The sequence below is a fragment of the Dreissena polymorpha genome, chromosome 1, assembly GCF_020536995.1.
Source record: "Dreissena polymorpha isolate Duluth1 chromosome 1, UMN_Dpol_1.0, whole genome shotgun sequence".
In the NCBI taxonomy this organism is placed as follows: domain Eukaryota; kingdom Metazoa; phylum Mollusca; class Bivalvia; order Myida; family Dreissenidae; genus Dreissena; species Dreissena polymorpha.
This window is the reverse complement of record NC_068355.1, coordinates 210,699,869-210,722,433: the sequence shown is the minus strand read 5'-3', so window position 1 is coordinate 210,722,433 and position 22,565 is coordinate 210,699,869. Positions and strand designations below refer to the sequence as shown.

Sequence of the window (22,565 nt, the reverse complement as noted above, 5' to 3'; positions counted from 1 at the left end):
GGTTTAATTTGTGAATTTGAAAGTCAATCATGCAAAGTCACTCTTGTTGGAGAATGTACACATATACAGTAAAATAGAATTTACTAGTGGCCTTATTAAATCAAAATTCGAAAGAAAACTCGCATACGCATGTGCTATATTTTCATAATTAAGTGAAAATCAGTATGGTCACAATGACGGAAATGTTTCACGCGCGAACCATCGCCGCAAATGCCCAGCAGACAGTTACTGATTCCTGAAACCAAGCCTGAAAGTTCGAGACATTCCATAAATAGAACATATTAGTTTGGTTTAGACTTGTATCGATTGTAGTTCACGACTGATCGTAGAACATCATTGCATTTGGTACATTGTATTAGAATGTATCAAATCTGAATGACATGCTATTTCATTATGCTGCAGCTTAGCATCGGAAGATGATTTGTACGTTAGATGTGCTCCATTCATTGTGCAAGTATGTTAATGAACAGGGGTTTCTAAAATAAAAAGCCCAGCCTTGACTCTGTAATACTGAGCAGATATTGACCAGACGATGTATGAGATAAAGAGTTATTTTTAATAAATGCAAAGTATGTATACATATTTAATGTGATGCACAACCTTGGAAATAAAATTTCAGCACTGACCATTATGTGACGTAATTCTTGGAGAACACAATAACATAAACGCCCATTTCTGTTTTCAAAGTGATTTATTTATGTTCATTTAAAATCTGACACAAACTCTTTCCAATGTCCGAACAATATTCTGAACTACAAGATACATGCGGCGGTCATAAAGGCCGAGCGCCGCCCCGCTACAAAAAAATTATGTGCCTTCTATCCAGCTGCGCGATAATGTGTAGTTACCTTAGTCAAATACAGATATTAACAATGTTCAAAACAGTCGATTGAAACGCGTGCAAATTATGATGGGCAGTGTGCAAATTCACGTGTCTGCACAACAGCAACGACAATGTAACGTATGCAACGGACACATAACGAATACATACGGAATTTACCGATGTTTTGACAAACACGGTAAACAACGACTCGTGTCCGTAGTCCAGTCGATTTGTGCAGATTTTCACCAGAATTGTTCAAGATTTGATAAAAGCATGAAAATTTGCCGAATACTAGCTAAGAGCATACTGAACAATATCAGATATGGACCCACTCTGAAAATGTTGCATATAAGGGTATGGCGACCATTTTAAAATGGCGGCCGTCACATTAATAAAAAAATTCATTTAAACATTCATAATTTTTTATTAATGTATCAATTGAACAAAAATCTTGTATTTACCATGCAAATGACCTTATCAGTCTTATCAAAAACCAAATTAACAATAAATATGATCAATTTTAAATGGCGGCCATCTTGAAATATGAAATTGTAGCCACATTTGTTTAATTCAATGAAACATATTATATCAAAATATCTTAAACATGTTAAACGATCCGTTTGAAACATACACTGCAAGCTTGGATTCTTGACGACTGAATAGATGTAATATATTTTGTGTTATGGGATCAGAAAGTGGTTAAGTTCGATTTTCCAACCTGTCCCATATATATTCCTGGTATTCATTCTTCCCAATCTGTTCAATATTTCGTATTGCATTTGCAACCTTCGGATCAGCAATGTCACGCATGCCTATGACTAAAACATCCTCACATTCTTCCAAGAATGGATAACCCATTTCCTTAAGAGTATTTGTCATCGCTTGAACTTGTTTAAGAAATGAATTATGTTAACTTTCTACTTGCTCATGGTGTGTTTTATCCGGCCCTTTAGTTTTTTATTGCTTGATACGCTCTTGTGAAATATCACACTCATTGAACACACGAGCCGTTTCTGGACAACATATTATCCATCGTAGAAGTTGAGCATTCTCTGTAAGCCCGATAACTCTACCTTCTCTCTTCACTAATTTGTTGTTTTGCTCATGAACATGGTCGACATCTAGTGCAGAAAATACGTGACAAGTTTTTTGTACAACAAAATGACCCTTCTTGAATTCTGTCGCTATACTTGGTGCTACGCCGTCCAATGCTATCATATCTCACACATGATTAGGGAGCTAATGAGCGTAATTTGGATGGTCCAAAGCAAAGAACTAGGATATTAACATGGTTAAAGATTCTTTAAACAGCTCAAAATTTCCCTCTCGTAAAGACGCGACAAAGATAAAAACTAGCAGTTCAAACTTTAATATAAGTGACCAGAATTTGAACAGTGGACTTACCATTTCTCTTCTTTCTGTCCACTCCTAAAAACTGAAACTGTTGACCCCTAAATCATCGACACTGTCTAAGAATTGAGTATAGGCTTTATTAATCAAAATACGTTATGAGCAAGCAGTAATCTGGTGCGCATGTCGGGTTATAGTTACATGTGCTGACTTAAGAAATGAGTCTGCTGTACCGGCAGATGCATTATTAGACTGACTTAACACATTCACACAGACACTATCCTGTAGCCAATCCCCATTCGTTCTCAAAGCAGCAATCTCTATGTGAAGACCACCAAACATCACTACAATACGATTCTCTCCGTATCTCTCTGGCCAAATAATTGGCTCTGGCATAAAGTGGCTGATCACATGCCATAATTGGTATTTGTCCTGGATTAAGAAAATTGAAACTCTTTGATAATGGTCATTGAGTGCCAAATCATTTGCAGCAGACTTTGCCTCTTCCTTAAACAAGTGTTATACGGAACTTATGTCCAAAGGAATGGCCTTAACCAAATGACTGAGATAAATTCGCATGGAAGGCAGACCATGTCATTGTATCATTGTCTCTATCATCACCTTTTTCGATTTCTTGGCGTACATGATTGAGCCACCTGTATACAAGCAAGATTAAGCACAATTTAGCATACATATAAGCATGAATATGTTCAGATAGACAATGTTAAGTTTGATGCTAGATCCAAAATTGCATTATCAAAGCAATGGTAAGTGCTACGTAGATATAAAATGTATGCTTTTATTCTTTGCGAAATGGCTATTAAGCAATTATGTGAAGTTATATGCGCTAGTGTTATTTTTTACTACATGATACATGCTATTATATAAATTATAAGCTGTTCTCATAAGATATACCTATACTCTAAGTAGTGTGCATCACAGAAATGGTGTGGATGGATCATCAATGGTCCTTCCAAAAGTAGTACAACAGCTTGCTCCTTCGGCAGCATGACATGTGGTACTATTGAGTATCTTTCTGGCTATGATTTTATATTGTCTCTTTTCAGGTTTTCAATGATAAAGATCTGTCATTACCTAGGTTTTCAACCTCTGTGTGTTAAAATAGAGAAATCTCTGTTCCGTGCAATGATCCTTTAGCTGTAGTGGAGCATGGATTGTGGTCAATATTATCTATTGCTCCGGTTGTAAAAATATTGCCACAAAGTTTCGCTGGACACACACCATCATCATTTTGAATTATGTCACAAATAGAATGTCCCATAGCTGTTGATATATTCAGTAATCTGTCATATGATATGCTGAGTCCTAAACTGATAAGTTTATCAACAAGATTGTTCTTGTTTCTGCGTGGATAACCATTCATAAGTATATTGACAATGGGGGCTCTCTATCAGACGAATGGTAAATTGCATCTGCATCTTTTCGACAACCTATTGCACAGTTGGACTGTAATAGCTGAGAAATGGTTAGTATTGATTGCGATTCTACAGCATTACTAGAATGAGTCTCAATGCTGGGTCTTCGTAGGATTATTCTAACTAATGAACGTAAAGTTTGTGCAACTGATTCTTGTTGGCAGCGTTCATTGAATGTTCCGATAAATCGATACTTAGTGCTCAGCAAATCTCTTCCCACTATCTTTGCTGCCTTTGCCCCACTATCTTTGCTGCTTTTGCTAAGATAATACATTCATCATAGTAATTACAAGATGTTGCCTGATTGAGAAGCTCGCCAACATCTTCTTTAAAGACTAAAAGATCATCTCTTCCTTGCTTATAGGCTTGTAAATCTGGTAAGGCAGTAAATATTCTATTTTGCAAGCGTGTTGCATTGACACGACCTTCAACAAACACGCCTAATTGTTCAAGACGCTCGGTATATAGTTTTTGCAAGTCTATCAGCTTGAATACCGCGATAGCATCAGTTTCAGATGGTGATGCATCAATTGTCTACCAATTCGGCATGAACGAGTCACTGAACGACCGATTCCTGACGTTCCTCCTCGGTTTTTGGAACATGTTTTCGTGCCCTGTTATAAAGATTTATCAAGCAGGTGATATGATATTTTGCCTCCTTTGATATTAGATCACCAGCACTTAGTTTAGCTAAAATAACGGTATCTTGTAGTTCTAGTGCACATTCCCGTAATCGTCTGTCTATCATGAATGTTAATGACTCATGAAGGTCTCCAGACTCATCGTCACACAAAAGCATCTGGGCATCATTGTTTGTGTTGAATAACTGCAACTGCGTCTGGTTAGTTTACTTGCGTGACCAGATTGTGAATGTCCAACAACATCAGATGTTTGTTAATTTCTTTCTTGACGTGATATCTTATGATTAGAAAATGTGTTTGTGCATGTTTTATGCCACTTTGCCTTATGGTTTTGAAGTGTTGATGCAATGCCGTTTCCTTCATCCAGTTGCCATAAATTAAGTTTTACAGGGAACCCGTTTATTGCTTTACGTCTTTGTATATCATGAACATCTACACGTTTAATTCTTTTTACCACAATGTCTATACAAGTCACATGTTTTTCAAATGCAATTAAAAAATAATTTAAAAAATGCATTGTCTTTTTTTGTAATTTCGAAAAATGCAATTTTCAAAATGGCCGCTATTTAAGATGGCCGTAGTATTTTTTGAAAATTGAAGACGTTTATTGATTTGGGATATTATAAGAGATTTCTACACCAAATTTTATTGAAAAAGATGAAGCAATATATTTGTCATGATTTTTGAAGATTTTTTATGTACAAATTATGGCTGCCATCTTAAAATGTCCGCCCAAAACCTTCATTTTGAATTTTCCGATTGGTCCATATCCGAATTTAATTTTTATAGCCTTAACTCTATTTCTGCAAAGTTTTAAGCTGTTATCATTTTCTAAACAATTTTCACACAAATCGACTGGACTACCATTACTTATTGACGTTTGATAACCGAGGCAATGAAATGTTGATCTAGGCATGACTGCCTTTTAAAGATTGTATGAAATTCGGTTTAATGCGTTGATACACATTTGTTAATTACCAGAAAAAAATTAAATGAACACTTCATCGGACTTGTGTATGCATTGTCACCCCTTCGAATTACGTGACACTTTTTTGTAATGGTCATTTGGTTTGGACAGCTGCAAATTTGCATGTAGTGAGCTCCGCAAAATTAAAAAGTTCTTAAGCAGGAAACATGTTTACCAAACTACACGTGTTTTGAACATATTCGAAATTTTGATTGAACACAATTATTATCATTTATAGTTAATTTGTGTTGTAATGAAGCAAATAAAACGTTTTATTTATATTTGAAAAGCAAAAGCCGCACATTAAAATCAAGATTTATATCGGACTAAGTAAAATCAATGGATTCATAGTTAAAGAACTCAAATTAAAAACTGAATGTGTACTCCTGTTCATTTCCTAACTTTTGAAACGTTTAGCGATTGCTTTCATAGTGTCCCCTTAAGGGCGTTCATAAATTGCGCTCGCCGCCCATATTTCAGGGCGTCGGCGCGGGGTATTGGGTATAGTTTTCAACTAGCAATAACCACGCCTCGGATAAACCTCATTGGCTATGGTACCGCCACTGCGAAAAGTTAACACAGTATATGTTTAGTAAGGTATCTATATTATTCCGGTAATTCTTTTAATTTATTGCAATATTAAGTTTTAAGCTTTCTCATTTATAGCAAATTAATGACTAACAGTTTACAGTATTTAATTGAAATCCTGTCGTTTGAGGAAGTATTTAAAAGAAGTTTCTAACAATACATTACGTCCCTTGAGTGCAAGGGACATCATTTAGCCACATTTTCGTTCAACAAGGCTATAAGGATCACAAATCAATATTGTGAACATTTACCTTCATATATTCTTATTGATGATCATCACAACCGAAAGTTTTCAATAACAGTTCTATATATACTATAGGAAATAATTTCGTCTTTTTAAATTGCTTATTTAAAAATAAATAATGACACCAACCATTTTATTATTTTGAAGAATCCTAGCATAACAATTATGTTATAAGTCCGTGTTGGGCTGAGCGTTTTATTCAAATAAGTTAAGTGTGTATATTCTTTTGATATGAAAAGGTTCTGTATGGGTAAGCTTAGTTTGAGCCCAGATAAGTGTTTTTCTGTCCATATCATATACAAAGTAACTCACGTTGTAATCTGGATATATGAGCAGGATGAATAAGCGACGTCGTGACAATAATTATTTAGCTGTTTGTATTTTGTATCGACTGTCGTTTCTAGCTCAGTATATGATTCATCGTATTAATTGCATATATCAATCCGGCTGTAATGAAGTTCCTATTTTTTCTTATTGACTTGAAAAGCACTATTTTTCTAGAATGGCTTTGAAAAAAGAGATTGATTTGCAAACGGCATCACAAGTTACATAAAACGTGTACTGCAAAATGCGTTTACATAAAACTCTGCAATCATTAATCCAATAACATGTTTTGTAATGATTTTGCAAATGATTGCTGTTTAAACGTTGAAACAGTCAATTAAAACGTCCCACGCACCTTGAATGATGTTGTGCTGTTTGTATACTTAATATCGTTATAAATGATTTGGGGTTTCAAAAGAGACAAATAAATGGTATGTCAAAGCCATAAAACAACGGAATCATGTCTTATTTTTGGTAGCCTTTTCGGGTTCGAACAGTTGACACGTTGTGATGAAAGATATACGATTTCGCATTCACAGGACCAAATCTTAATTGGGGACAGAAAGATTCCGGAAGAATCATCATGCACGCTAAAAAGTCATTATTCGATGTTGCATATAAAGTTGTGGTTTTTCGTTTCCATAAAGTTCATATAGAAAAAACTAAACAATCGCTCAAGAAAACCGAATAAGTAATATATGGAATATATGTACATGCATGCTTCGATTTCAAGAAAATGAAACCATTAACGCGTCAGCATATATGTGCCTAATCAACAAGGCTACTGGCTGCTTGTGAAAAATGGGGTTTATCTTCAACTTGCATTCGGGCTATGTTATCTTCTTTTACGAAAGGCACATTTGCCCGATCTACTAATGAATAGACCAGCAAAGAATTAATATACACATACTTTTAACAGTACTGTTTCTAGCGTAAAACAAAGTAAAAATTCAAAATCATTAATATAGTAAGTGTATTTTGCAGAAATATCATACAATAATGATTGGTGAAGTTTACAGGTATTTAAACAAAACCAGTAATAATTGTATCAAGCTAAATATGGAACCGTTTAAGTACATCTATGTCTGTATAATCAATACAGATAAACAGTTATTATAAGTTTGAGGACCACCCAAAATTAAATTCGAATCTAAACCACATTTCATTCAAACATCAACGGCACAGTAACGAATTATAAATTTCCTGTGTAAACAGGCAATCAACATATTAGAATATAATCTGAACACTAATTATAACTTCAAGGGAACACAAACACTATATGTTTGAATCTCAATTGCATATTTACGTAGTAACGGCACCAAACCGAATAATATGCATACGTAATATAATTGAAATATTTATATATATATCAGCATACACTTAATAAAACATGTTCGATGCTTTGTCTTATTTATAGTTATAACAGGAAAATGTTTAGTAGCTCTCTATACTGTGGTTGAAATAAAAGTTATTGACTCACAAAAAAATTATTATTATGAATATATTTTGTATTGATCATTAAAGCGGGTATATACGATCTTGTCAAATATTTATTAATTAATATAAAATGTGTAAAAAACTTATTATACATATATTTCAATATAAACTAAAATAAAAGTTAAGAAGAACATGTGTCGAAAAATGCTAAATAAGCCAGATATTTAATTCTGAAATCGAAAAAGGCTGTTCAGCCGAATTCGCCAGCATGTATATCATGCATGTACGATGTGAATCTAAATTTAGTTTAACGGTTAATTTTAAATTCCTGCAGCGATATCGATTCATACGACACAAGAACACTTACTAAAAAGACGAATGCATCGGTTATTGTAGGAAAATAATTACGAATTATCTTCGTCACAATCGGCTCGGGGCGCTAATATGTATTTGCTGTATTTTATGAAATTCGTCTTAAATGTATCATTTTTCTTGCATATTGTGTGTTATTATAACATATTTGTATCAATATTTTACAATTCAGCACATATAAAAATCGTATATACCCGCTTTAAGTGGTCATTGCTATTAAATCGAGGGTAAATTCCGTTTCACTTTAATGCGTGTATCATAGGGGGCAGTCTTATCTCTGGATGTTTGCACACCTGTTATTTCTACATTAATAACATTTTCACATAATATCTTATTACTATATATGCCTATGAAATCAAAATGATTTCTTGCTTTTATTCATTTCTTGAGTTTTTAAATTTTACATATACATTGACAAATTCTGTAATGTTTAACGTATGCAAAAACACAAATGCACACTGTTTCGGATCCAGATATCAGCAAAATTGAAACATCGCTCATCGATGAGCTTTTTTTTCTAGTACAACTGCTCAACAAAACTCAAATAAGTTCCGACTGGAAACCTGTTAATGGAGTTATGGATTTCCCGCATCTGAATCCATTAACATGCCGCATCTGTTATTTTGCATAAGGGGTGCAGCTACTTTACGCTTGTATGTGATGGCAGATATTTGCTGATGGCATTGTAATGATTCTTTTCTACTCGTGATGAATATTACATGAGTATTTTACATGAAGTGTTGATGCAATGCCGTTTCCTTCATCCAGTTGCTATAAATTATGTTTTACAGGGAACCCGTTTATTGCTTTACGTCTTTGTATATCATGAACATCTACACGTTTAATTCTTTTAACCACACTATCTTTACAAGTCACATGTTTTTCAAATGCAGTTAACAAATAATTTAAAAAATGGATTGTCTTTTTTGTAATTTCGAAAAATATAATTTTCAAAATGGTCGCTATTTAAGATGGCCGTAGTATTTTTGCAAGTTGAAGCCGTTTATTGATTGGGGATATGATTAGAGATTTCTACACCAAATTTTATTGAAATTGATGAAGCAATATATTTGTCATGATTTTTGAAGATTTTTTATGTACAAATTATGGCTGCCATTTTAAAATGGCTGCCAAAATCCGCAATTTTGATTTTTCTGATAGGTCCATAACCGAATTTACTTATTAAAACCTTAACTCCATTTATGCAAAGTTTAATGCAGCTATCATTTTCTAAACAAATTTACACAAATCGACTGGACTACCGGTACTTATTGACGTTTGATAACCGAGGCAATGAAATGTTGATCTAGGCATGACTGCTATTTAAAGATTGTATGAAAGTTCGTGTAATGCGTTGATACAAATTTGTTAGTTACCAGAAAAAATCTAAATGAACACTTCATCGGTGTATGCATTGTCACCCCTTCGAATTACGTGACACTTTTTTGTAATGGTCATTTGGTTTGGCCAGCTGCAAATTTGCATGTATTGAGCTCCGCAAAATTAAACAGTTCTTGAGCAGGAAACATGTTTACCAAACTACACGTGTTTTGAACAGATTCGAAATTTTGATTGAACACAATTATTATCATTTATAGTATATATGTGTTGTAATGAAGCAAATAAAATGTTTTATTTATATTTGAGAAGCAAAAGCCGCACATTAAAATCAAGATTTATATCGGACTAAGTAAAATCAATGGATACATAGTTAAAGAACTCAAATTAAATACTGAATATGAACTCCTGTTAATTTCCTACTTTTAGGAACGTTTAGCGATTGCTTTTATAGTGTCCCCTTAAGGACGTTCATAAATTGCGCTCGCCGCCCATTTTTCAGGGCGTCGGCGCGGGGTATTGGGTATAGTTTTCAACTAGCAATAACCACGCCTCGGATAAACCTCATTGGCTATGGTACCGCCACTGCGCAAAGTTAGCTCAGTACTTGGTTAGTAAGGTATCTATATTATTCCGGTAATTCTTTTAATTTATTGCAATATTAAGTTTTAAGCTTTCTCATTTATAGCAAATTAATGACTATCAGTTTACAGTATTTAATTGAAATCCTGTCGTTTGAGGAAGTATTTAAAAGAAGTTTCTAACAATACATTACGTCCCTTGAGTGCAAGGGACATCATTTAGCCACGTTTTCGTTCAACTAGGCTATATTTGATGCAGGATCACAAATCAAGATTGTGAACATTTACCTTTATATATTCTTATTGATGATCATCACAACCGAAAGTTTTCAATAACAGTTCTATATATAATATAGGAAAGAATGTTGTCTTTTTAAATTGCTTATTTCAAATTAAATAATGGCACCAACCATTTTATTATTTTGAAGAATCCTAGCATAACAATTATGTTATCAATCTGTGTTGGGCTGAGCGTTCATTTCTTGAGTTTTTAAATTTTATATATACATTGACAAATTCTGTATTGTTTAACGTTTGCAAACACACTAATGCAAACTGTTCCGGATCCAGATATCAGCAAAATTGAAACATCGCTCATCGATGAGCTTTTTTTAGTACAACTGCCCAACAGAACTCGAATGAGTTCCGACTGGAAACCTATTAATGGAGTTTTGGATTTCCTGCATCTGAATCCATTAACATGTCACATCTGTTATTTTGCATAAGGGGTGCAGCTACTTGACGCTTGTATGTGATGGGAGATATTTGCTGATGGCATTGTAATGATTCTTTTCTTCTCGTGATGAATATAACATGAGTATTTTACATGATTGGCGAACATCCACAAAGGATAATTTAAATACCACTATGGTTAGGAGACTTAATGGACAGCCAAGTAAGATTTGTTTAAAATGTTCCAGTTGACGTTTAGATACTTTTTTTGGAGACATAGTTTCCTACAACAAGACCGCATCTGAAGTCTCGCTTTACGTGTTTGGAATGAAAAGAGGGGAAATTATTTTATAAGAGCTGACATTAAGACATATTACACATAGTAACGCGTTTAAACGTGTTATGCACAATGATGATACTTTTTCCTTTCTTGGTTGTAAAAAAGCATTCATGTTAAATCTAAAAAGATATACATTTTGTTTGTTTTACATTTTGGTATGCTTAATATACATTTGTATTTACTTCTCATGAACCATACGTTTGGTTGAAGTCCTGTATAGTCTCATTAACATGTATGAACTCTTAATCGTGAGAATTTGCTTGTACCAATTAAAAATTATACTCATGTATTATGAATATAGTATGTGATGTGTAATTCATAAACGCATGCAATCGTACATATCTGTACATGCTAATATGAATCGATAGTAAAAAACTTATACCATATAACAAATTGATATGAGTTGGTCCCAGGAACTTAATGACCTTTGATATTAATGTGAAATAGTGAATGTGGCAATTGTTAAACAATAATGACAGTTTTGAAGCATATTGTGCAGCTGAGATGGAGAGTGGTCTTGGAGTGTTGTTTGCCCCAACTGCTGAGGTAATTGTCTTACCTGTGATTGTGTACGCTCTAATAAATTCAAATAAAACATAAAATACAATGTACTGCTACTAATCTTTCTCAAAGTGACGAGCCCACTGTTGGAATATTCTCATATTTCAATTTCGCCAGGTAAAACGTTTATACACCACACCCTTTGCAAAGCTCCTCATACGTTTAATAATAGATTTCATTATGTGACGCTCATTTGTCGTCTTATCTAATTAATAAAACACAGTGCTTTAATAAATTATCAATTGTTTTTTAGGATTAGGAGCGATTTCAATATCTTACTATAACATTACAAGTTTGTCTTAAAATGTTAAAGCTTACATTCGTTAATCTAAAACTAAAATCAAAAACATGATATTGTACAGGCTTAATTATATACTAACTAGTTGACCGTTAGAACAAATGTTTAGCCACACTTTCAGGTTATTTTGCAGTTAATCTAATCGTTTGGATGATGAAAACATGTGGTTGTATTTGCCATACAAATATAAACCATGGTAGATCAACGCAAGGATTGACTTAACAGTGTATATAATCAGGCCATAAAACGAAAAGACTCACAAAAACGTATGCATCACCATTGTACTGTTTTTATGATGATTATACGATGATAGAAATACCGTTTTACGTCCACCTGAGTTTCTCAGAACTTTTTAGTAAGAACATGATTGGGTCCTGTATGTAATACAATTTTGACAAAATATTTTATGATGATGTATGTTAGCTCAATAATAAAATTTGTATTACTTATGTTCGATAACGATAAGAACCAAAATCTCGGGTCAGACAGCAAGGATCACGATATAAGTGGAAAGAAATAGTTTTCGCTCAAATACTTTTCAAGAAAAGATTTGCATCCCAGTCCCTTATCGATTCATCTTCGGCAAACAAGAGCACTATTAACATCAGCTATCTATACTTTGTCTTCAGGGATATAAATTAGCACTCGTTCATATACTCATGCGACCACATTCTTCGACGAGCATAAGAAACATGACAGTTCGTCGCCCAGATGGGGAATGAATGTCGGAACGATGCATTTTTAAATCTATTTGTTACCTGATAATCATTTAAAATTAATTCAATATATGTTTTAACTGAGAATTGAGTGACAAATCACATGGAGTAAAGAGTTTCTCTATTGCTTCCAAGTAATTCTTGAAATTGTTCGTTTAAAATAGTATTTTTTATTTTCTGACTTATCTTACCAGGGTATTTCCATTGAATTTGAGTACATGTATATATGGCACAATGGTGCGCATCAAATGTCAAACAGTTAAAAATGACATTGAAGTATTATGTGGATGCTATTTACATTAGTCGTTGAAAATTATATTATTTTGTAAGTAAAAACTTGATTTGTTTTTGTTTAGAAACCGTTTTACCACCACATCGTGCCAACCTTGTGTACTATGCATTATTCCAATCCATGTCACCATGCATTAGAATAACCTTTTGTATTCCCCTTTAAGAATTGTACAGTCATCAAAAAAACAAAGTATTGATCATAGGCTTGTAATTGGTCTTGACCAATATTCCTATAGCAAGTGTTTAACAAAACGATGATCTTCTATAATCCGAAAAATACGCTAACGTACACAAATATAACTTCAATTAATTTATTCAATGATATATTCGTTGAAAATATTATGCATTAATGCATTGTGTTTTAATTTTCTGTCAATAATATTTTTAATATTTTTTTAAAATATTATAATCAATTTTTTTACTACGCATAATTCTTTTTCATGGAAATTAATAACCACTAAACTTGATATTTGTCTTGATGGTAAAAAAAGATACTGATTCCACTTGCATTGTTTTTGGTTACAGATCGATGCATGTTACAATCAAGATTTTCATGGAAGATGTTTAATCAATCACCATTTTTACCTCGAATTAACCATGTACAAGGCATGACTGCAGATAATTGTAAGGCCCGGTGTCTAACTTCTCAATTGTCAAGTTCTTTTATTTTCTAACTGACTGTTACACAAGGATTGAGAGTTGTTGTAATTATTAAACGATACTAAGTTATTCATCCTGCTGATATAATTTAGGATAATTTAATCCGAGACTGTGTAATAAAATCAATACTTACAGTCAATACCATGAAGCATAAGAATCAATGAACATTCGGATGATCGTCATAAGAGCGTGGGTCTAATTTGAAAACAAACAATTAACTCAAATAATGAATGATTACGTGTAATGAAATAAAATCGTAATATGAACATTCTGCTTAAGCCTACTATGGGATGTATAAAAATAACAATTCGTTTAGTGACACAATGGTATATTTAGTAAGCTCCTTCCAAACATTAACCAATTTGTTCGTATGCATAGTCGATTGATTTCCACAACATCAGATGGACTATATTCGATGTGGATGTATCAACTGGATAAATAAACGAGATTTCTTCGACAAATTATATAATAGGTTGTTATCAATGAATGATCTTTTCGTGTCCTGGAAATGATACATCTTTATGATCCATCAGTAAACATTCAAAATGTATTTGTTACTAGATTTTCGTATATTGTGGCATGTCAAATGATTTGCAAATAACTCACTATAATGGATTTGCAATGAAAGGCCTTGATTCGCAAATAAAATGATACTAGTACTGATACTGTGAGCTTATATTATTAAAAAATAATAAATTATGTTCCGATATAAAATATTGCAATCGGTTATTATTGTTTTTGCTAAAATGCTCAACGTCTCTAGTTCATTTGATTGAGTGTGTGCTTTTTCAACGGAAACATCATCCTGATAAGCTCTGGTCCTTGTATGATAGGTTACATAGCATATTATTATAATTTAATACACAAACATTCCTTTGGAAGTAAAATATAATTTGCTTGTCACATTCATAAAGCAACAATGTAATCGAAATAGTTTTTAGTTGACTGTGTAACTAAATAGGTGTGACGATGGTGTAAATGCGCTAGGGCACCCCTATATTTTTGGGGGAACCAGTATTTTTTTATAATAATTATCTTGTTGGTAGTTTTCCCTACTATAGCGCAGAGCGCAATATTTAGAACTTCCTAATAAAGAACTTTCGTTAATCAACAGTCTTTCTTTATTTTAGGTTAGTATAAAGGTTTAGTAAGACACACACACCATGCTCCTCTGTTACTTGAATAATGTATTTTATGTGAACTATAATAGTTTTGCATGATACCTTTCTGTTTTGATGATATAGTCGTCTAAACTTTGATGTCTTATATTTTCGCGGGAAAAGAAGCAAAAACGTAAGCAATACGTTTTTATTAAATCATTTGTTGAGTCTTGACTATGCTGTTATGTTGCGCGTATACCTATACATGATTATAGTACATGTTTATAGTTTTGTTTAAGCGAATGTAGTAGAGATATGTGTTACGTAACTTAATTCAATGTAAGTCAAGCGGAACAAGTGCTCTGCTATATTTAGAACCGAAAGTTTATGTTACGTAACTGATTTCAATGTAAGTCAAGCGGAAAAAGTGCTCTGCTATATTTAGAACCGAAAGTTTATGTTTCGTTAGTACTGAATCCAAAGGAATTTTAAATGCAAGAAAGTATAAGAAATAGACAAACAGTGCAGCCACTATACAAGTTATTGGTTGATTTAGTTTTGCAATAAAACATTCCTATTAAATATGTATCATCATTAGTTATAATACAATCTTAATGTCCCAAACCAGATAATTGTGCTAATTGAATGCGTTGTTATTATATCTAATGTATTTTGTTAATCATTGTGCCAAAGCAATGCTTAGTGCAGTTAATATCAGATAACGTGTCATTATCTATTTCATTGATGACTTTATTTACTTATTTATAGTAATGACGTAATCACATTATGCCAGTATGTGTTCTTAATCGTAATTTATGTGTTCTTTTATTAACTAATTGGGTCAATTCGGCTGATGATGCGATAAATTACGCACAGCATGATTTTTGCATGTGCTTGTTAGGGAAACGGTGAACAACTGGGTCCACTCCTTTGGCCACTTCTTTTCCTCCCAGATCTTTCGGCATAATGCCGTCATTACTGCAGGAGTTGTTTCTCCTCCGTTCTTAATCAGCTGTGAAGGGACGTTGTTCACTCCCAGAGATGTTCCATCATTCGGACTACGCAATGCATCGTTCACCTCTGCCTTCACTTTTCTTAAAATAGACGGCTGTTATTATCTGTTAGAGATGCACGTTGCATTTAATTGATTATACATGATATATGTTTAGTTATTGGTCCGATGTTATTTGTAGTGTTGGCGATGAACATGTATCTTTCGCTTGTCCATTTTAGATTTGGGTCGCCATGGCTAGTCAGAAAGTGCTAATTTATATAATGCAAATAAGGACCTTTTTTGGTGAAGATGATTTTAATTAGGAACTGAAATACATTTTTTGCACAGTAATCAGAGCGCGCATAAATTGCAACTTCAAACTACAATCACGGCAATCACGGCAATTACTGTGTTTCTAATGTCACCCGAGTTTCTGTTTTGGAAAATTATCTTGCAGAGCATTTGTAGAGCAAACTTTATTACTTAACTAAGTTATGCGATGCGTAACAGAGCGAAACAACACCAATCTTACTGAAAAGCTCTTGGCAAATCAGATCGGCTTTGTAGTGGTATTTCTATATTGTGTGCGTGTCTGACAGTGAGTGTTTAGTGAAATATCTGATTTATATAAGTTGTATCTTTTTATCAACGTTATGAACACGAAGACAGTTCTCACTAAATGCTTTAGAAGAGCAATACTGGGTTTATATGACTATTTTTAATAAAACTACTGTTTGCAAATCATGCTCCAATCGCTAAACTGTAAGCATTCTTGTGTTATGAGACTCAATAGACCTCATTTCAATTTGTATTTCGTAATTCTATGACAAAGAATTTAATTTATCAAAAATATTCATTTATATTATTGTTCACATACGATCGCAAACGCGGTATAATTACAATTCCATCCGCGAATGAAGCCCAAGGCCATCAAGAAAAACTCTCTATGAAAAGATGCATTTTCTAAGAAATCAAGGTATGGATGGATGGATGGATGGATGGATGAATGGATGAATGGATGGATGGATGGATGGATGGGTAGGTTCAGTGCATGCCCATAACAGTGGGTATACACTGTTCTAGGTTTTCTGTCGCTTATTTGTTAAGCAACAACGTTCTTTGCCCCAGACATATTACTAGCGCCGTTATAGCATTTCCCACGACAGTTTTTCAGCGATAGGTTCAGGCGTAGAAGGCTGTCTTTTATTTTGCGTTTAAGTGAATTGGAATCTATTGTGTCAACTTTGCAAAGTCCAATTAATTTTTCAGGAGATATTAATTCACATGCCTAAGTACGATCACGAACTGTTCCCTGTTGGACATATCTGTCGTTTCGTCCGCCATTATAGAAAAAAAAACACAGAGTCTCGAATCTGCTGGGCAATTTCCCGGATTATAGTTGTAGCCATGATATTTACCATCTCATTTTGCGATTCGCCACGTGTGTACTTCTCATTTGTGCGTTTTATCCAGTCTATCAGACGCGAATCATTTCTCCACAAAGAGTTAATAGTTGAATGTAGTTACTGTCCAACTCATCTTTTCTCTTCTTGTTTTGTCAAAAAGTGGTCAGGCTATAGCCTGACAGGCCGACGGCCCACGACGGCCCTGTTTCCACTAATTATATATTGAAGTTATAAATAATAAATCGTACTATCTCAATCAACGCATCAAATGTTCGAAACGGGAAAAGACAAGCAGCAGGAGTTGTTGTGTAATTACAAACACACAAATCATTTGCAAGCATGCATAACGCCTCATACCATGCAGGTAATTGGGTTCTGTTAACTGGGATATTGCCTCGTTTGAATACACAAGCATCAACACAACTATAATAATGAGGGAAATTGATTTTAAAACATACCAACTCATTTTAAAAGTTTTGATAAGATAAACTTACAGACGCATTTATGTTAATCATTTTATTACAGCTATTATTTAAACAAGTAATAATATTTGCAAATCAATGCCTTGTTTTTTCAAACCAAGAGAAGGTCAAACGAGTACAGACAGACAGACAGACAGACGGACGGACGGACGGACGGACGGACGGACGGACGGACGGACAGACAGACAGACAGACAGACAGACAGACAGACAGACAGACGGACGGACGGACGGACGGACGGACGGACGAGCGGGCGAACGGACGGACGGACGGAATACAGACAGACAAACAAATAACCAGACCCATTACGTTTATCATATCTGGGATTATATAATACCACTGAAACCCTTATGTTCTCATCTTGATCACGATGTAATCATGTCATCCTAAACCACATAAACTATATTAAGTTTTATTACAGTTCATGTTTACATGTGAAATAACATTTAAATTATATTTTTAGATTTTAATTAAATGCATACTATTACCCACAGTAACATATATTTTTATATCGAATTACACGAGTATAACATGTAACACAAATTTTAAGTATTTTGTTCCACATACAAACACAATTAATAATTCAAATTGTTCAGCTTTTCAAAACTACGTGCACGAATCGAATGGTCTGAAGCCTCGTTTTGGAACAGCAAGCGCTTGCTGACAAAGAGTTCAACCAATTTTGTAAACAAACATTTGTTTGTCGAAGAAATCATAACTTTACATGAAACTACCGATTAAAAAAGTTTACGTACGGAAAACATAATACTTTTCTACTGTATGATTCTCTAAAATTATGCAATTATTATATTTATGCATCTTTTTGTTTTAATATTTGCTTACGACGCAAGTTTTCCTATTCTTTATTATTGTTAAATTATATTTTGAACTTTCACTCCAGGTTTCCGGATATATTGATCATTTATAAGAATAATAGATATATCTTAGACGATCTTAATTTTTAATAAAGCAACTATAACCATATGCCACGTAACACTTGCTGAAATGATGTCTCTTTCATTCACGGGACGGAATTGCGGAAAATTTGCTTAACTGCAACATTAGAAGTTGAGTTTACATGCTTAAAGGTGTAATGAAATATGCATGAAATACCGACTTTATATTAAAACGTTGAAAAGTATATACGTAGTTAGATTTGCGCAGTGGCGGTACCATAGGATGAGGTTTATCCGAGGCGTGGTTATTGCTAGTTGAAAACTATACCCAATACCCCGCGCCGACGCTCTGAAATATGGGCGGCCAGCGCAATTTATGAACGTCCTCACGGGGACTGTCATCAAGTATTGATAATAAACTTTGAAAACTCTAATAGATAACTCATTGAGTTACATTTTTTAGTGAATAACAATTAACATGGTTTTTCAGGAAAATGTTCCGTACACGCATATGCACTTTACGTCTTCTTTAATTAAAACAATTTAAAAATTAAAGCAAACACGTTTTGACAAATGTGTGTGCGCTGACATTGTTGGCATTTCGGGAGCCTCCGTCATATGACTTGCTGTTGACGCTTTTAGCCTACCAAATGCTTGTATTTGTTTAAATAATGAACCTAATAAAACGCCAGCAAACCTGCTCTTATTTAAAGCATAAAAATCATATTTATATCTATAGTTTACAATTAAAAAAAACATAATATATTTTAAATACAATTATTTAAATAAGTTTCTTTGCAAAAAAATATAAAGGAAATAATATCTACAGATAAGTACAAAACACATGCATACCAGGATCATTATGAACGACTCAATTTATAATAACTACAAACATATAAGATATTACATATTTCCCCACAATTCATACAAATAGACGAAACACTAAGTTAATAATTAACATATACATATGTGTCTTTTTTACATAAATTGCATCTTGGAATTTCGTTTAATTTTTTAAAACCATCAAAAAAGTATGTCAAAATAAAATTGATTAGCATACATTTACACATATTCCATATACTAGTAGTCAAGTACAAATGGGGGCCCACGGTGCATGATTAGACGGAGTTTTTAAAACAAAATATATGCTTATTATGTTCTACATTGTCTTGGGTAAAGGAAAAAGTGTTGTCGCAACAAAATGTTGTTTTCCCACGGGGTCTAAATCCAATATCTTAAAACATAGAAAATACAGTGTTTTTGGAAATGATATATTATAACCAAGATTTGTGTAACCTTTTTTATTTAAGCATTTTATGAAATAGTGTTCTTATCTAAACAAATACCCATTGTTCAAATAAATTACATTAAAAAGAGAGAAAAAAAACACGCAGCATCAGTGCAAATACTAATACAAATAATAATCTATTTTGCATATAACATGTTGAAATTTGAACTTGAAAAGCAATAAAGATATAATTATCATTCAAACTACATTTATACACAATAACGATAATACTTTATGAATATTCAATGCGATGATTATCCTTTATTGTGTTATATAACTAATATAAGACAAGAAAAGTGGGTGGGAAGACAAGAATTGAACATAGACAAAATTGACATCTGAAGAAAAAAATGCCAAATGTTCATGTTGATAATATTTGAGATAAAATAACCTTCTTATTTAATTCAGCTGTATGCTAAAGGGGAATCATTTGAGTTATAAAGGGAATTCATGCCACTTTTGCTTTCAAACGTGGAAACATTATTATGGGTTGTACGCAATCCTATTGTTGTCCCATTGTTATTTGGTATTGTCTTATCAAGCGATATCAATATTACAAGCATACAAGAGCGATCTTTGGCTTTGAGTATGATCATGTGAATAACAATGGTTTGCAACGCGTTTAATGAATCGTGAATATACGATTATTTGATAAAAACGGCCAACGGAAAAACTTTGCGAAACCAAAATATCGCAAAGTCAAGTACCTTTTATTTGAAGACTTGCTTCTTTGAGATAAAGCATGCGATACAAGTCTTATTTTTGATTATCTTAATAATTGATTATTTTTGCAATAAAACGAGTGTTTTTCAACATGAAATTTACTCGAAAAAACGGTTTTCCCATGGGATTTTTTCCAATTGTTTTTTTTTTCTAATCGGATTTTTTCCAATGGGATTTTTTCCTCGTAATTTTAAGGATGCGAAAGAAATCGAAGGAATTTGTTGGCATTTTTTTAAACGTATTTTTTTGTAGTATTTAAAGGGGCCTTTTCACAGTTTTTGGCATATTTTGAAGTTTGTCATTAAATGCTTTATATTGATAAATGTAAACATTGGATATTAAAAGCTCCAGTAAAAAGTAAAGAATAAAATTTAAAAATAGGAAAAAAATGTAGCCGGTACCAGGGCTCGAACCAGTGACCACCGGGGTCCTGGAGTTAGTCTGACGTAAAAACGCATTAGCCCTCTCGGCTATTCCGCCGAGTATACACAACATAAGTATTTTATACCTTATATAAGCAATCTTCGTTGTTTCGTAAATTTAAACGACAACAACAGAACTCTCCAAATTATTCAATCGTTTCGCGTTGCAACGCTTTATAATTTTTAGGTTTTCAAATCGTCAAAAGATACATATGATGGCTATATTGGACTATGGTAAATGTTCAGTAATACTGTCTCCTCACAAATATCATAACTAAAACGAAAATTTGCGAATCTGAAACAACTTTTTTCAATTTTATCAATTTACCAAACCGTGAAAAGATCCCTTTAAGAATTGACACGTTATTGAAGGATTTTATAATCATTTGATACGGCAAATAACTGATATTTTTTAGTAGTACAGATTTCCCTTTTTTTATTTTGAAAGATTTATTGATGTTACTCCCAGAACCACTATATTTCATCAAATGATGAACAATCTACGCGGTTTTAATGCATTTACTCGTGTTTGATTTTTACAAAATCCCTTAATTACAATCAAACATGCAAACGTCAGATTAACAGGAAGGAAGAAAATGTTTTGTGATATTGACTGATTGTTTCCTGACAATTAGATGTTATACATTAGTGCTTCATTTAAAAAGAGTGTTTTTTATACAAAAAATCAATAACATCAGGTTTTATCCTTTTATGTTATAACATACGATGTTCGAAAAAAATCCCATCACCTTAAAAGGTCTTCAACATTATCCTAAGCTCATCAAGGCACAATCAAAATCTTATGTCAATTTATGATGAAATATGACCGCTTAGTTTTATAAATGCTGTTACTGTATTTGAAAAAGCATATCTACGAAGTTGGCGGAGCATTTAGCCTTTATTATTTGTAATTGTACACGTAAAAACAATACCATTTAATTTAACATTATATGATAGCAATCAATCGCGCATTCGGAAAGTGACTGTTCGGTTAGCTCAGCTTTTGGTGCACGCGCTTTTCACCTATGCGACACGTTTCCGGACGCATGTGAGTTTAGATGATGGTCACCATACCACACAGGTTGGGTTTCATGTTGGTTTAGCATCCCACCAAATAACACACGATAACGTATAAAATATTCAATGAAAAAAAATATATATTTAGAAATTATTGCAGAGATAATTTGAAATTAGTTCAAGTCATTTTTGAATATTTTACATATGCAAGAAAAATACTCAAGTAGTAATTTAAGAGCATGTACAAAGTTGAATAGTACAATAAACTGAACACAAAAACAAACAAAACAAGAAAACTTGTTTGTAAATAACACAGTTACAATTAAAAATAACCATTATTTTGGAAATTGCTTTTTTATGTTATACAAAACGAAATTTTCTTAGAAACCTCTTCCAGTTTAGTTTGAACGTAATGAAAGAACACGTGTCACTCAAACATACACAACTTTCAAGCAGAATGCATTTGTTCCGTTATAAAAGTAACATTATAGAACACAGTCATGTCGATTAATTTCCATTTGGTGGGTGGTTTCTACTTCATTGCATGCTGTTGTTTTGTTTGTTTTTGTGTTCAGTTAATTGTACTATTCAACTTTGT

At 33.2% G+C, this 22,565-nt stretch overlaps 3 non-coding genes across 3 annotated transcripts; 1 reads left to right on the top strand and 2 right to left on the bottom strand.

Annotated features, from left to right (window-relative positions):
• Nucleotides 1-5,653: 5,653 nt before the first annotated feature.
• Nucleotides 5,654-5,792, bottom strand: LOC127865339 (U4 spliceosomal RNA). Its single transcript, XR_008042595.1, has one exon. It is a non-coding gene; the product is annotated as a U4 spliceosomal RNA (small nuclear RNA).
• A 4,184-nt stretch (nucleotides 5,793-9,976) lies between these two features.
• On the bottom strand, nucleotides 9,977-10,117 carry LOC127865338 (U4 spliceosomal RNA). Its single transcript, XR_008042594.1, has one exon. It is a non-coding gene; the product is annotated as a U4 spliceosomal RNA (small nuclear RNA).
• Nucleotides 10,118-18,773: 8,656 nt separating this feature from the next.
• Nucleotides 18,774-18,912, top strand: LOC127865340 (U4 spliceosomal RNA). The gene has a single exon (XR_008042596.1). It is a non-coding gene; the product is annotated as a U4 spliceosomal RNA (small nuclear RNA).
• Nucleotides 18,913-22,565: the final 3,653 nt, after the last annotated feature.